Consider the following 14542-nt stretch of genomic DNA (forward strand, 5'->3'; position numbering starts at 1 on the left):
AGAGGACAGAAACAGACAGTTTTCAAATGAAGAAATTCTACAGGCATATTAAAAAATGCTCTAAATCACTGTTGATTAAAGAAATACAAATTAAACAACTCTGAGGTACCATATCACACCTATAAGATTGACAAAGCAGGAAAATGATAATGTTGGAGAAGATATTGGAAAATTGTTACACTAATGCATTGTTGTGAACTGTGAACTGATGCAACCATTTTGGAGAGTAATTTGGAATTATACTCAAAATGCTATAAAACTCTATATACCCTTAGGTCCACTGCTAAGTCTGTTTCCAAAACAGATCATTAAAAAACAAAACAAAACAAAACAAAACATAAAACAACCAGCAAGTACAAAAATATCTATAGTAGCTCTTTTGGGGTGTCCAAGAATGAACTGGAAACTGAGGGAATGCTCATTAATTGCTTAATGGTTGAACAAGTTGTGCTATATGAATGTAATGGAAAACTGTCTTTTGTAAGAAACAATGATAATGAAGACATCAGAAAAACCAGGAAAGACTTACATGAATATCTGCTGAGTTAAGTGATCAGAACATAGAGAACTTTGTACACAGTTATAGCAACACTGCAATGACTTGACTTGATAGACTTATCTCTCTCAGGAGTACAATAATCTAAAATAATTCCAACAGTCTCATGATAGAAAATACTATTCACATCCAGAGAAAGAACTATGGAGTCTGAATGCAGATTGAAGCATACAATTTTCACTTTTTTTCCTTTCTCATCATTTTCCCCTTTTCTTTGATTCTTCATTTATAATATGACTAATGTGGAAATATGTCCAATAGTATCGTACATGTATAGCCCATATCCTATTGCATGTCATTTTGGAGAGTAGTGGGGAGGGAGGGAGAAAAGAAATGTGTCTCAAAATCTTGTAAAAGTGAATGTTGGAAACTATTTTAACATATATTTTGGAAAAAAATAGAAGACCATAAATGAAAAAAAGTAAAGAATTTGAAATAAAAAGTGAGAGGGAAAAATAAATAAATATTTAAAAATACTCTCACAGAGTATTCTAGGGATGACAAATCTTATAGAAATAAAAAAAAAAAGCATATTCCAAACAGTTTATTTTTTACCCTGATCAAAAGCAAAATTAACTGGAAAGATAACTGGAACATCTGACTCCAGATCTCATTTTCCTCATGTCTAATACACATATATGTGTGTATACATATACATAAATGCATATTTGCCTGTATACACACACACATATATATGCATATAAACTTGAAAGCATTCAAGGAATCTTGAAATTTCCCATTTAGTTAGCTAAAAAATACTTATTCAGTACCTTTTTTGTTCCAATCACTCTAAGTGATAAAGATAAAAATGCAAAAAGCAGTCCCTGCTCCCATATATCTCATGGTAATCAGGGAGACATTGTGTCTAGACAAGATATATACAGAGTAAAGTGTAGATGGTCAAAAGACTTCATTGTCCAGTTCATGCCTAAAATATGTTTGCTATTATAACATGTGTAACTAATAGTCATCAAACTTTACATGGAAAGATTTGAACAAAATAATGAAGAGTGAAATGGATACACATACATATGTATATACACATATATCCATACATGCATACATATGTATGGATATATATATATATATATATGTCTGCATATTTGTATCTAATGGCAACCATCTCTGTTGGCAGGGAGAAAAAATAAATACACACGATAATTTGTTGTGTATTTGAAAGTAATAGCAAGTTATATACAGTAAATTTGCTATTTCATTTGCACTTTTTTATTGACCTATGTTATGGACATGCACGTTTTTTTTTTTTACATAGATTAAAAATTAAATTAAAAATGTTTAAACACCAAGATTTCCATATCTGAGTAATATACTACCTCTGATGACAGCCCATAATTGGGAGAGTTCTAACATCGGAAAGGTTCCCTACTGCCTAAGTTTACCTCTTGATATTTGGAAAATTTCTTCTATTTCTATTGTATGGGGTATAATATAATAATTATCATACTTCCTCTATGAGAAACCTCTTAATAGCTAATATATGTGCTACAATCATCATTTCTTTCTATCTTCCTGGCTTAATATCTCCATTTCCTTCAAATGGCATGAACTCTAAGACTTCCTTCCTTCCATGGCATCATAAAGATGTACCCTAGCTTGTCAGTGTCTGTCTGAAGAAGTACAAGCACAAGCTGAGCATAAAACTGCTCATTATGGTTCACATGGTCAGGGCAGTGCATTACAAGGAACATTACCTCCTTATTCTTCTACATTACATCTCTGTACCTAAGACTGTAATCACTTTCTCAGATGTTAAAATGCATTGTTTTCTTTGATTAAGCTTACAGACAATTAGAATCCTCACATCATTTTCAGAAAAAAAAAATGCTTTACAGCTATGACTCTCCCATCTTGTACTGGTGTAAAAGTATGAACTTGAGTGTAAGAGTTGACAGTATTCCCTAACAACTTATCCTGATTGTAATTCCACAATACTTGAATTGTTTCTTTCTAGCTGCTTGCAGTATTTTCTCCTTCACCTGGGAATTCTGGAATTTGGCCACAATGTTCCGAGGAGTTTCTCTTTTTGGGTCTCTTTCAGGTGGTGTTCTGTGGATTCCTTGAATATTTATTTTGCCCTCTGGTTCTAGAATCTCAGGGCAGTTTTCCTTGATAATTTCATGAAAGATGATGTCTAGGCTCTTTTTTTGATCATGGCTTTCAGGTAGTCCCATAATTTTTAAATTGTCTCTCCTGGATCTATTTTCCAGGTCAGTTGTTTTTCCAATGAGATATTTCACATTATCTTCCATTTTTCCATTCTTTTGGGCTTGTATTGTGATATCTTGCTTTCTCACAAAGTCCTTAGCCTCCATCTGTGCCATTCTAATTTTGAAAGAACTATTTTCTTCAGTGAGCTTTTGAATCTCCTTTTCCATCTGGCTAATTCTGCTTTTGAAAGCATTCTTCTCCTCATTGGCTTCTTGAACCTCTTTTGCCAATTGAGTTAGCCTGTTTTTCAAGGTGTTATTTTCTTCAACATTTTTTTGGGTCTCCTTTAGCAGGGTGCTGATTTGTTGTTCATACTTTGACTTCATGTCTCTCATTTCTCTTCCCAGCTTTTCCTCCACCTCTCTAAGTTGATTTTCAAAATCCTTTTTGAGCTCTTCCATGGCCTGAGCCCACAGAATATTTAGTCTGGATGTTTGGGATACAGAGGCCTTGACTTCTATGTCTTTGCCTGATGGTAAGCATTGTTCTTCCTCATCTGAAGGGAAGGGAGGAGATGCCTGTTGACCAAGAAAGTAACTTTCTACAGTCTTATTTCTTTTCCCTTTTCTGGGCATTTTCCCAGCCAGTGACTTGACCTCTGAATATTCTCCTCACACCCACCTCGGCTCCTGATCCTCCCAGCCAGAGTTTGGGGTCTGAGATTCAAATGCTGCTTCCAGCCTTAGGGCTTTTGGTGGAGGCAGGACTGCTATTCAGTGTGAGATTAAGTTTAGGTGCTGAGGTAGGGGCAGGGCAGCCTCTCAGGCTCATTTCCCTCAGGTGGTTTATGCACAGACCTTCAACAATGGATCCAGGCTCCCGCCTGCTTGGAGAGCCCCCGTCTGCAGCCGCCTCCCAGCCTCTACCTCCCGGGGGGGGGGGTGGCCCGAGTTATGGGGGCACCCCACTCCCCTCTCGACCTGCCAAAGAGACTCTCTCACCAACCCCCATCACCTGTGGGTGGAGGGACTTGTGCGGCCGCTGGAGATCCCGTCCCTGAAGCCTGCTCGGGTCTGTTTCTTTTGGTGCTGCGGCCGCAGCAGGTCTGGGCTGGACTGGGCTCCGCGTCTGCAGCACGACGGACCTTTTGCGAGAGGTTTACAGGTCCCTCTGGAACAGAAATCTCCTTCTCTTCATTGTTCTGTGGCCTCACTGCTCCAGAATTCGCCGTGAGTTACTTTATACCGATGTTGTATGGGTTGTGGGTTCAGAGCTATGTGTATTTGCATCTTTCTATTCCGCCATCTTGGCTCCGCCCCCTCCCTAACAACTTAAAGGCCAAAAAAGATATATCTTTCTAACATGGTCATTGTGGCTTGACTGTGCATATTTGGTTTTGATATTTTTTCTTACTTTTTTTTAATTGTTTTTGCCTTTGTAATGAGGTTTGAGTAAGAGGGAGACTATGGGTAGTGATAGAGTAGTCCTCTAAAAACTAAATAAAAATGTCATTAAACCCTTTTTAATGCTCATAAGAGAAGAAAGGGCAAAATCACCAACAATCAAGAAAACTTTCCAAAGTTGAATCAAGCTGTATATAGCAGATTTGTTGTTTCATTTATACTTTGTTTTTTCCCCAAATTCTAGACACTGTGCCAACCACTATAGATAAAAAGGAGAAACAAAAGCAATCCCTGTGCTTAAAGAATTTTTATTCTCAAAGAGACAGCATGAATGTAAATTAGTTCTCTTATACTAGATAACACATAACCCTAGAAGGAAAGGTAGAAACAGCTGCAATAATTGGGATTTGATGATGGCCCTTAAGGAAATAACTTTCTGTAGTTTGCCCTTGAACCAAAATAACAAAGAATATAGAGATTGTAAGAGCTGATGGGATACTCACCAACAATTATTAAATATATTCTCTTCTACTTGACACAAAACTCTTTCTTGTTACTCTATAAAGCTGCAGCATGTGCAGTGGCCACACCCTGAGAAAACTGTCTCAGTGAATAGGCTAAAGGAGGTTGAGGGTAACAGATAACCTCAAATCCATTGATGAACACAGACATGTGAAGACCTCTCTCAGTGGAATGGGTGGATGAGAAGAATTTGTTCCAGTGGCTGTGAAAGTGACTGAAGCATGTGCTACAGAGAACTTTGAGCTTTGTCAGACAGTGAAGATGCCACCTTTACCCTGGGTTATTGCCAGTCATGTTGACTTTTGTCTTAGCACTGTACTTTGATGTTTTTGGAAGAGAGAATGAGACTGACAACTTTGTGCAGCTCTGCCTCACTGAAATCTAAATTCATTTGCAAAACAAGATATCACCCTGTGATTTCATTGACCCTCTTTGAAATATGAAGGACAAGCAATAACAGAAAATGTATTCTTTAAAATTTATCCTCTTGTCATAACAAAATTAGAAAGATATCAGAGTGATGGCTATATGAGAAAACATATAAACATATTTGGATTATTGAGTCACCTTGATTTTTTTATTCAATTGCATGTATGTATATACAATTATTTTATACATACGTATGTGTGGATGTGCTAATTAATATACATGTGTATTTACATATGCATGTGTATATATGTGAATGTGTGCATATGTGTTTGTCCTTCATTGCTGAAGAAGACCATGCCATCAGAAAAATAATGACATGACTTGCACTTTGTTTTGAGTGAGGGAGGGCTGTGCAGGTTACCAGCCTCACTTCTCCTCCAGAGCCATCTGAATCCAGTGACTAGATACTCATCAGGATGACTGAAGATGGCCCAGGATGAGGCAATTAAGGCTGAGTGACTTATGTATACATGGAACATATTGGTTAATAGACAAAAAAAAGACAGGGGATAATGTTGCTTTTTGATTATGATTTGCCCTACTCCCTTTCATTGTTCAAGGGGAAAATATTTTTTAGAAACTTCATATGTAGAATTATTTCACCCTGATGATATTCCTGGTGGGCAGTGTTACCATAGTACCCTCTGAAGAAAAACAGGTGAATCAAGTAGAATTTAGCAATTTGATACATAAATAGGGGAAATTGCACCACACATTTAAGTAAAACTGATCTTTCTTGCTGCTCTGCTGTTGAGTTAATCAAAAGGAATAAAACATGGATTTGACATATAATCTGTAGACTGAAAAACCCTTGACCAATGGACAAAAAATCTCCCCTGGGTGCTTTATTAGCTGTCTGCCATTTTGGGAATGGTGATCAATAAAAAAAGGTTTCTCATAAAATAAATTGAATATTTCACCAGTAAAAAGAGATTATATATTTTTTTTTCATGACTGACCTTAATAACTCACAAACTCTGTAGGCACTTGTGATGGCTGTGAGTTATGAGACTTTCATACTCATGAAAGAAATATAATAATCACCCTTCACTGCTGAGATATTCCAAACCACTCATATTAAATCAACAAAAAGCATATGATCCCTTGCGATTGGAAGGAAGCAGAATAAACATGTAGGATACCTATCTACATTCAGATGTATGGCACTTGAAGATCATTTTTCAAAGAAGGGTTTAAAATTTTGACATTCAATACAGAATTTCTCAAATAATTTTATTGTGATTCTATCAGGCATAGCATGGCACAAAAAAGCCCATTAATTTCTTCGTCTGACTTACTAATGTTTCTTTGCTAATCTTTTAAAAATGCATAAAATATAAATTCAGTTAGAATTCCATTGTTTATCTTCATAAGTTTATTATAATAAAAGAAATTGAACAGAAATATTCAATGTTGATTTATGTCTCATCAATAAATGACTCTCACAAAGTCATTTAAATAACTTGAAATCTGGTGACATGGGTTTATGACAATAAGGAGATCACTGAGTTTGAGGTTACAACAATAGATAAATATGGTGGTTGTCTAGCAAGAAGTATAAATAATGTTTTCTCCTGGAGCAATCTTATTAACTAAAGCAGAAAGAGAAGGTGGGAATGAGAAAGGAAAAGTCAGAATGGGAAAGAACACATGAGATGACAGATTGAAATGTGATAACTGGAACATAAGGTTAAAAAGAAGTAAACTTTTTATGTATGTTACCCTATCTATGTTTATGGAACATTTATAAGAATTATAACTTAATTTATGCCAGTCAATACCTATTGATCATCCTTAGGAAACTGAAGAGTATTCTCTGCATACAATAAAAAATAAATTGCAATATGTGGTAGAAAACAGAGAGATCATAAGGATAATCAGAGCAACACACAAAGGGACAAAATTACTGTACTGACAAAGAAATATTATTATTTAGAAAATGCTTGTGGTAAATTGGGAGCTTGGAGCTAAAATGTCAAAAGTGGAAATACATTTAGGTCCTTGTGGTAAGCAGATTATTTTGTTAATGTAGGATTACTTAACCAAATGCTTGGTTAATAGATGGGACTGAGGGCTAAGGGGCAGTAAAAACTTAATTGAATCAGTTACTTGGGAGAAAATGGTAGCCAGTAGAGTAATCTAGATACGACAGTACCATAGAAAATGCTGGTGAAAGCTTCGAAATAATGTTAGAACAGTGTCCTTAAATCTGTCTTTATAATTGTGTTTGCATCTTCATAGAATTTCATATTTGGACAGTTGATCCAAACCAAAATGAACAAGAATACCTTGTAAATATCCTGAGAATACTATCGGCCATTCTTTATTTGAAAAACTTTCATGGGAGGGGATTATATTACCTCCCAATACAGTTATGCCACTTTTGGGTAGCTCCTATTTCTTTACATGGAATTGAAATTTGTCTTTCTGTAATTTCCATTCTTTGCTTCTACCCCTGCTCCCTAAATTCAAGCAGAAAAAGTCTAATATCTGTTCCATGTATTTGCACTTCCAATGTCTAAAGACAACTATCATCTTCTTCTTTAGATTTAATCTATTATTCAATCAATCTTCAGATATCTTGATATGAAAATCCTTCATTGTCCTGGTTTCTCAATTCTAGATGCTTACTAGTGAAACCATCATTTCTCTGTTCTGATGACTATGTCTTTCAATATAGTTTTAAGATTGCATGGGCATTTTAACTACCATTGTTACAATATTGATGACTATTGTACTTTCAGTTCCAACGCCACCAGTATCAACCATCTCATGCACATGAAGATAGTTTCTAGATCTAACGTATAAGCTCATACATAGACTGCTATTAAATTTCATAAGTCCAGCTGTCTCCTTCAACTTTCTACCTCTGCCCATACAATGATGAAATCATGTTATAAGGAAAGGAAAGGAAAGGGAAGGGAAGGGAAGGGAAGGGAAGGGAAGGGAAGGGAAAGGAAGGGAAGGGAAGGGAAGGGAAGGGTGTATCAATAATTTTCCCTGACTGTACTCATTGCTTGTGACTTTGTGACTTCCCAAAATAATGTGCATTACTCCTCATATGAATTTTCTTCTCCTATTAGAGTCAAAGTTCCTTGAGGGTAGGAACTGTCATCATCTGTACAATTTTAACCCTAATATTTTGCACAAAGTAAGCACTGAGTGAATTTTTTCATTCATTCATCTTAGATATGTCATCATATATCTGTCAAAAGGTAAGAAGACTCGGGTAGCCCATCGGCCTCTAGGCCCAACAGTTGGCGCATCCAATAGGGACAAGCGCGGAAATCCTGGGTGGTGGGAAATCCAGAAGGGGCTGTGAAAGACGGCGAGTCCCAAATCCTAGATTCGGAAGGGGAGAGTGAGCAGCTTCCCATATCCATGGGAAAAGGGCAGGGATGGGGAATCAATTGCCAGTAATAAAGCCAGAGGAACAGGAGGTCTGGGCTAAGATACTTTACAAGGAATGCAGGAAAGCGGGAGTCACTATATATCTGAACGACCTCCGAAAGTTTTGTAAACAGCATTGCCCCAGGGAGTTGGAGGACTTCTATTTTATTCACAAGGAAAGTTGGTTTTGACATTTCATAAGGATTATGCTGCTAGCTGCCGATCAGCCAGTCAGTTCAACTAGCTTACATTTTTATGGGACCTCCAAACTAACTTTTACATTGTGATAATAAGGTAATTTTGTGTTTCTGAAATACTTAAAGCAGTCAATTAAATTAAACAAAGCAAAAAGGGGAGAGAATCCTGGCGAGCAAGATAAGTGGTCAGTTCATCTTGACCCGTAATGAGTGGAAGAGCTTCAAAATTTTTGCAGAAAGTGAAGGATACCACCAGTGGGCTGGGGGCTCAGGCCCCCCAGGCTTATCAGCAATTAACAGGAACAGGGCAGTATGGGGCAAGAGGAAGGAATGCAACACCTTTACAGCTTAGATAAATGCCAGCTTGTGGCTCATCAGTTTGCTATGATTCCCCTGAGAGACCCTGTACAGGAGGAATCTCTGATATTGCAGAACCCCTCCCATGCACCCGTAGTTATGTCCCGCTGGCACCACAGCACTTCTGTGTTCCAATGCGGTAGCCAAGCCAGCTCATATAGACAATCAGCTTCCCATAGCTATTGCCCTTCCCTTAAAGCACTCAGTTCAAATCCAGTTACTAAAAGAAATAGGACAGAATAGACCTGAGTGTACAATCTGGCTCAATGGAATTCCCATGACTGGCCTCCTTGATACTGGCACGGATAGGACCTGCCTTAGTGGTCGCTCAGTACCCCAGCACTGGAAGCTCAGAGAAAGCCAGAGACCAGTGTGGGGAGTAGGAGGGTGCCAAAATATCTTAGAGACAATGCACCCAGTGAAGTGGGAGGCAGAGGATCGCCAAGGAACTGTATGGCCATTGGTCATTCCAGGACTTAGTTTTAACATTTGGGGCAGAGACACCATGAGCCACCTGGGGATGAGGCTATCAAATTTTTAGTAAGGGCCATTGCAGTTGCACTGGAGTCCCCACCCTTGAATTGGAAGTCAGACACCCCGATTTGGGTGGAGCAATGGCCCCTGAGTCCAGAAAAACTCCAGGAGCTACAAATACTGGTTAAAAAGCAATTAGAAAAGGGTCATATAGAACTATCACAATCACCCTGGAATGCTCCTGTGTTTGTAATAAAGAAAAAATCCGGAAAATGCAGGTTCCTCACAGACCTAAGGAAGGTAAATCAGTCTCTTATGCCCATGGGAGCCCTGCAACCAGGTCTCCCTTCTCCTAATGACAGTGCCTCATCCTAATGATAAGGACCTACAAAGAGGTATCAATGGAAGGTACTGCCCCAAGGCATGAGTTACAGCCCCACCATCTTCTAATGGTATGTTAATCAAGCATTAGAAGCCCCAGGCAGCAATACCAATGTAAACAGCCAGTATGCATCCTTATTACTTCACCATAAGGGTGATCCTCGCTAAACAAAAAAGGGGAAGAGGTTGCCTAACACAATCAGAGCTTAACACAGCTGTATATTAGGACACCTGAGGAAATTTGATCCCAGGAGCTAGAGAGATGCAAGGAGGGAGTGGCAGTGAGAAAAAAAAGAAAGAGATCTCTACCACAGTGGCTGTTTTGTATTACCCTCTTTCCAGTCAAACAATTGTTTTCCTGAAGCAAGGGAAAGTCTTGAATTGCCTTAAGGAACTGTGAAGGCCTCTTTGGAACTCAAGCCTGATTGAAGTGATTTAAAACATTGTTTAATGGTCCTTGTTGCTTTAGAGCTTTGGTTATATTGTGCCTCACACTACTGCAGCTATGAGACTATTCCACGACAACCCCAGAAGGAAAGTGATACCCAGGCTGGAAATAAGGACACATGGGCCATGGTAAAGGATATGGCCTCAGGGAAATGGCAAGGTTCCTATAAGATACTGAGTGGGACAGACTTAGTGAAGACTCCTCAGATTGTAATTTTTCTCCCAGGGGTGAGGTAAAGCCTAAAGGCTCAAGGTTACAATATTTTTAGAATAGAATAGTTCCATATAAGGATATAACACTGTGTAATGTATTAGGGTCTCAATGATTGGACAAAACTTACATAATTCCTCGATGTCTTCATTTGAAAAGGGATTGGTTAGATTTCGTGTCTAGAATGTAAGACCATATTCTCAGCTAATGAGGATAATGGTCAGTGGGGGGAGGAGGGACTTGCGTTAGGGTCTATATAAATCACTGTCCTTTTCTTTGTCTTCGGCTTTCCTACTCCTACAAGTAAGCCCCGCTTCTCGAGAATCGAATAAATCACTTTTCTGTCATCACTTTGAGAGGCCTCTGAGTAATTGATTTATGTAGGGACCTGAGCCATCCCACACAATACTAATATGGGGTCCAGGGTATGTTTGTATCTCCACAGGAAAAGGGGACGTGTGGATCCCCATCAGCAGGGTCCGCAAGTGGAAACCAGCCTCATAGACGACGGAGACACTGGAAGCGACAAGCCCAGAGACCCTGGAAAAGGACCATGCACCACCTGAGTCTACTGCTGACAGCTTTGACCTTGTGGCCCAGAGGAGGGGCAGCACCGATCCCAACCACTGCCATGCTGACATAGTACTGGGTGCTCCTGCCACGTTGCCGCCCGCTATCCATCAAGGCAACTCCTTCCAGTGGCTGATGGAGGACTTTGGCATCTCGGATCCAGGGAGCACGGGGGGTGCCACAGGCTCAGCCGTGTGGTCCATTTGCATGACTGGGGGTGGTGGTGGTGGAGTGTTAGGCACCAGCACTGCGCTACCTCTCTTAGAATATGCTTTGGAATTAGTGATTGCACTTCCTCTTGTTGTAATATGTGTAATTCAGCCATTTAGTTCCATCTTTGTTTTGTTGGATGCCTCTCTTTGTCAGTTGTTGTGCTAGCTGCAGGTTTCTGTGTAAATGAAGTTCTTGTTGTGGGGTATCCACATGTTAAAGGCCTCCCTAACCCACTTAGTCGCCAGCTGCTATACGCTCTAGGGTCACGTGTGCTCTGCGCAAAACAAAAAAGGGGAGATGTTGGGAGTGTAAGCTCAGTTTTCACATGAACAGTCTCAGGCAGGTAAAAGTGAGGACCTCTAGACCTCAGAGTTCTCACGAGGCCCCTCAGGGAACAGCTGGGGATTGAGGCATGAAACACGAGCTATCTAGTGTCTTTCCACCTCTTCTCAGTGGGAAACTTGTTGGGGAGAGCATCCCACACTTGAGATTGGTCCAGAGTCTGAGGACACCTGTTGTTAATTAGCTAGGGGCTGAGAGCACTCACAGTATTCACATGCAAACTATGTGGCTGGGAGAGCTTAAGTAGGGACAGGAAAGCCTGAAGGGCCTCTTCTTGCTGTGGGGCCTTTAGAGGGAAGAGGGTCCCTCCCCTCTTCTTCTCCCATCCTCTTGCTGTATGATCCTTGCCCCTTGGGAGGAGGAGGATTCCTTTCTCCTGGGAAAGAACTCACCCTGCATATGGATACGTAACTAAGACCCTGAATAAAGCCTAACCCTTGTTTGACTCTGGAAAGTTTCTTCTCTCAATACATTTATCTGGCTGATCACCAAAGACCTGGATGAAAGGTAAGAAGACTCGGGTAGCCCTTGGCCTCTAGGTCGAACAAGACCCTTTACCAGAAGGGGGATGATGGGGTGCCTTTGTCCACACCATCCAGGACAAGGGCATTGTTGTGGGAATCAAAGTTGATAAAGGTGTTGTGGCTTTGTCTGGAACTGATGGAGAAACCACCACACAAGTGCTGGACAGACTCTCCAAAGCTGTGCTCAGCACAAGAAGGATGGGGCTGAGTTTGCCAAATGGTGCTGTGTGCTGAAGGTCAGTGATCATATGCCCTCTCCCCTGGCAATCCTGGAGAATGCCAACGTGCTTGCTCTCTACCCAAACATCTGCCAGCAGAATGGCATTGTACAAATTGTGGAGCCTGAGATTCTGCTGGATGGAAACCATGATCTCAAACAATGCCAGTGTGTCACCAAGCAGGTCCTGGCTGCTGTCTACAAGGCCCTGAATGACCACCATGTGTACTTTGAAAGGACACTACTCAAGCCCAACATGATGATCCCTGGTCATGCCTGCCCCTTCAAGTACATCCCTGAGGAGATTGCCATGGTAACTGTTTCTACCCTCTGTGGAACAGTACCTCCTGCTGTCCCAGGTGTGACATTCCTGTCTGACGGTCAGAGTGAAGAGGAGGCCTCAATCAACCTCAATGCCATTAACTGCTCTCCTCTCCCCAGCCTTGGGTATTGACCTTCTCCTGTGGACATGCCCTGCAAGCCTCTGCTTTCAGCACCTGGCATGGGTGGAAGGACAACGAGAGCACTGAGAAGGACAATGAGGAGTTCATCAAATGGATAGAGGTGAATGTACTTGCTGCCCAGGGCAAGTATGAAGAAGGTGGAGAAGATGTGGGCACAACCAGACAATCTCTCTACATTGCTAATCATGCCTACTGTGGCTGTGAACCCTGGTCACTCCTATTCCCAACCCATGCCACCCATAATAAGCTTTACCTGTAGGCACTGCCATGAACTGAATAGCTACACAGAGTAGAGAGAATAACACCCTTTCCTCCCACTGCTCAGGCATCCAAGCATCGCTCCCCTGTACTGTCATACCTTGGGGAGGGAGGAAACAGAGAGCCCCTAAGGACTGGACAGGAGAATTTGGGTGAGTGGCTGCTCTAGTTGAACAGGATATCTGGGTTCCCACTGCCCCACACTGTCTTCGTGTGATATTCTCCTACTTGCTACACCCATGGTTCTCTAGCTTCTTCCTGGAGTCCCAGGATTATTTGGTTGGGCCCCAATTCATGCCACACCTTCCACGTGGCTATGTTGTGTAGTGTTTAAATAAATGTTAGTGAAGTTGGAAAAAAAAATATTAGGACAATGTTCATGGGTTATTAGGGACCATTTAAAAGAGAGTTAAAAGTCTATGTCCCTCAACTGATGATGTATTAACCTATATATGGAATCTGTACATAGAGTCAAGAAGACTTGGTTTTAAGAAAGAAAAAAATACGTAATATAACTAAAGAACCAAAGTGAAGTAGGAACAAGAAAATTACTTTTTCCTCTCAGAAGGAAGGTATATTTTTGAATAAACTGCAAAAGTTTGTGAAACTCTTCTAAGAGGTATTAGAAGTTACCTTTTCACTTTCCAATATATAATAAGAAGAAACTAAATGTTTTATGGAGGAGATAGGTGGCACATTGGATAGAGCATTGTGCCAAGAATCAGGAAGACTGGAATTCAGATCTTATCTCACACACTTACTAGATGTATTACCCTGGGCAAATCACTTCACCCTATTTGCCCCAGTTTCCTTATCTATAAAATGAGATGGAGAAGAAAATGGTAAACCACTATAGCATCTTTGCCAAGAGAGCTCAAATTGGGTTACAAAGAGTCAGGACTGAAATGACTGAACAACGAAAAAGGTGTTTACCCAAAACAGAAGTGGCATTGCTGAACAGATACTAAAGAAACATTTAAAATCTTCAGGAAATTTGATAAACTCAAAGTGAAGCACCAGTGTTAGGGCAACCACTGTTTTTTCCCATCACCTCTTTTCCCCCACCAAAAAAATGAACAAATGCTATCACCAACCGTGTTGTGACACTATTCTCTTCATAAAGAGGGAAGTCAAAATCCTTATCCAGTCAAACATTTGGAATATTGTTTTAATGACTGGATACAACATTGAAGGAAGGAAGGGTGACTAGGAATGAATAACATTCTAAAGGAGGTTTATTTTGCTGATATGAGAATGTTTAGCTGCAAGGGAGAAACACATAAGTAAAAACTTACAGGATTCATGATGGAAGCCTCCAGGTATTTTAAGCATTATCTTGTAGAAGGCACACTAAATATCAATTTGGCCCCAGAAGACAGAGTGAGGAGCAGGTAGTGGAAGTTGAAGAGAAATAGCTT

The 14542-nt window shown here is 40.2% G+C and overlaps 1 pseudogene; it reads left to right on the top strand.

Annotated features, from left to right (window-relative positions):
• Positions 1 to 8872: 8872 nt before the first annotated feature.
• Positions 8873 to 13125, top strand: LOC140512411 (fructose-bisphosphate aldolase C-like; annotated as a pseudogene).
• The last annotated feature ends 1417 nt before the right edge of the window (positions 13126 to 14542 follow it).

The sequence above is a fragment of the Notamacropus eugenii genome, chromosome 6 (genome assembly GCF_028372415.1).
Source record: "Notamacropus eugenii isolate mMacEug1 chromosome 6, mMacEug1.pri_v2, whole genome shotgun sequence".
Lineage (NCBI taxonomy): Eukaryota > Metazoa > Chordata > Mammalia > Diprotodontia > Macropodidae > Notamacropus > Notamacropus eugenii.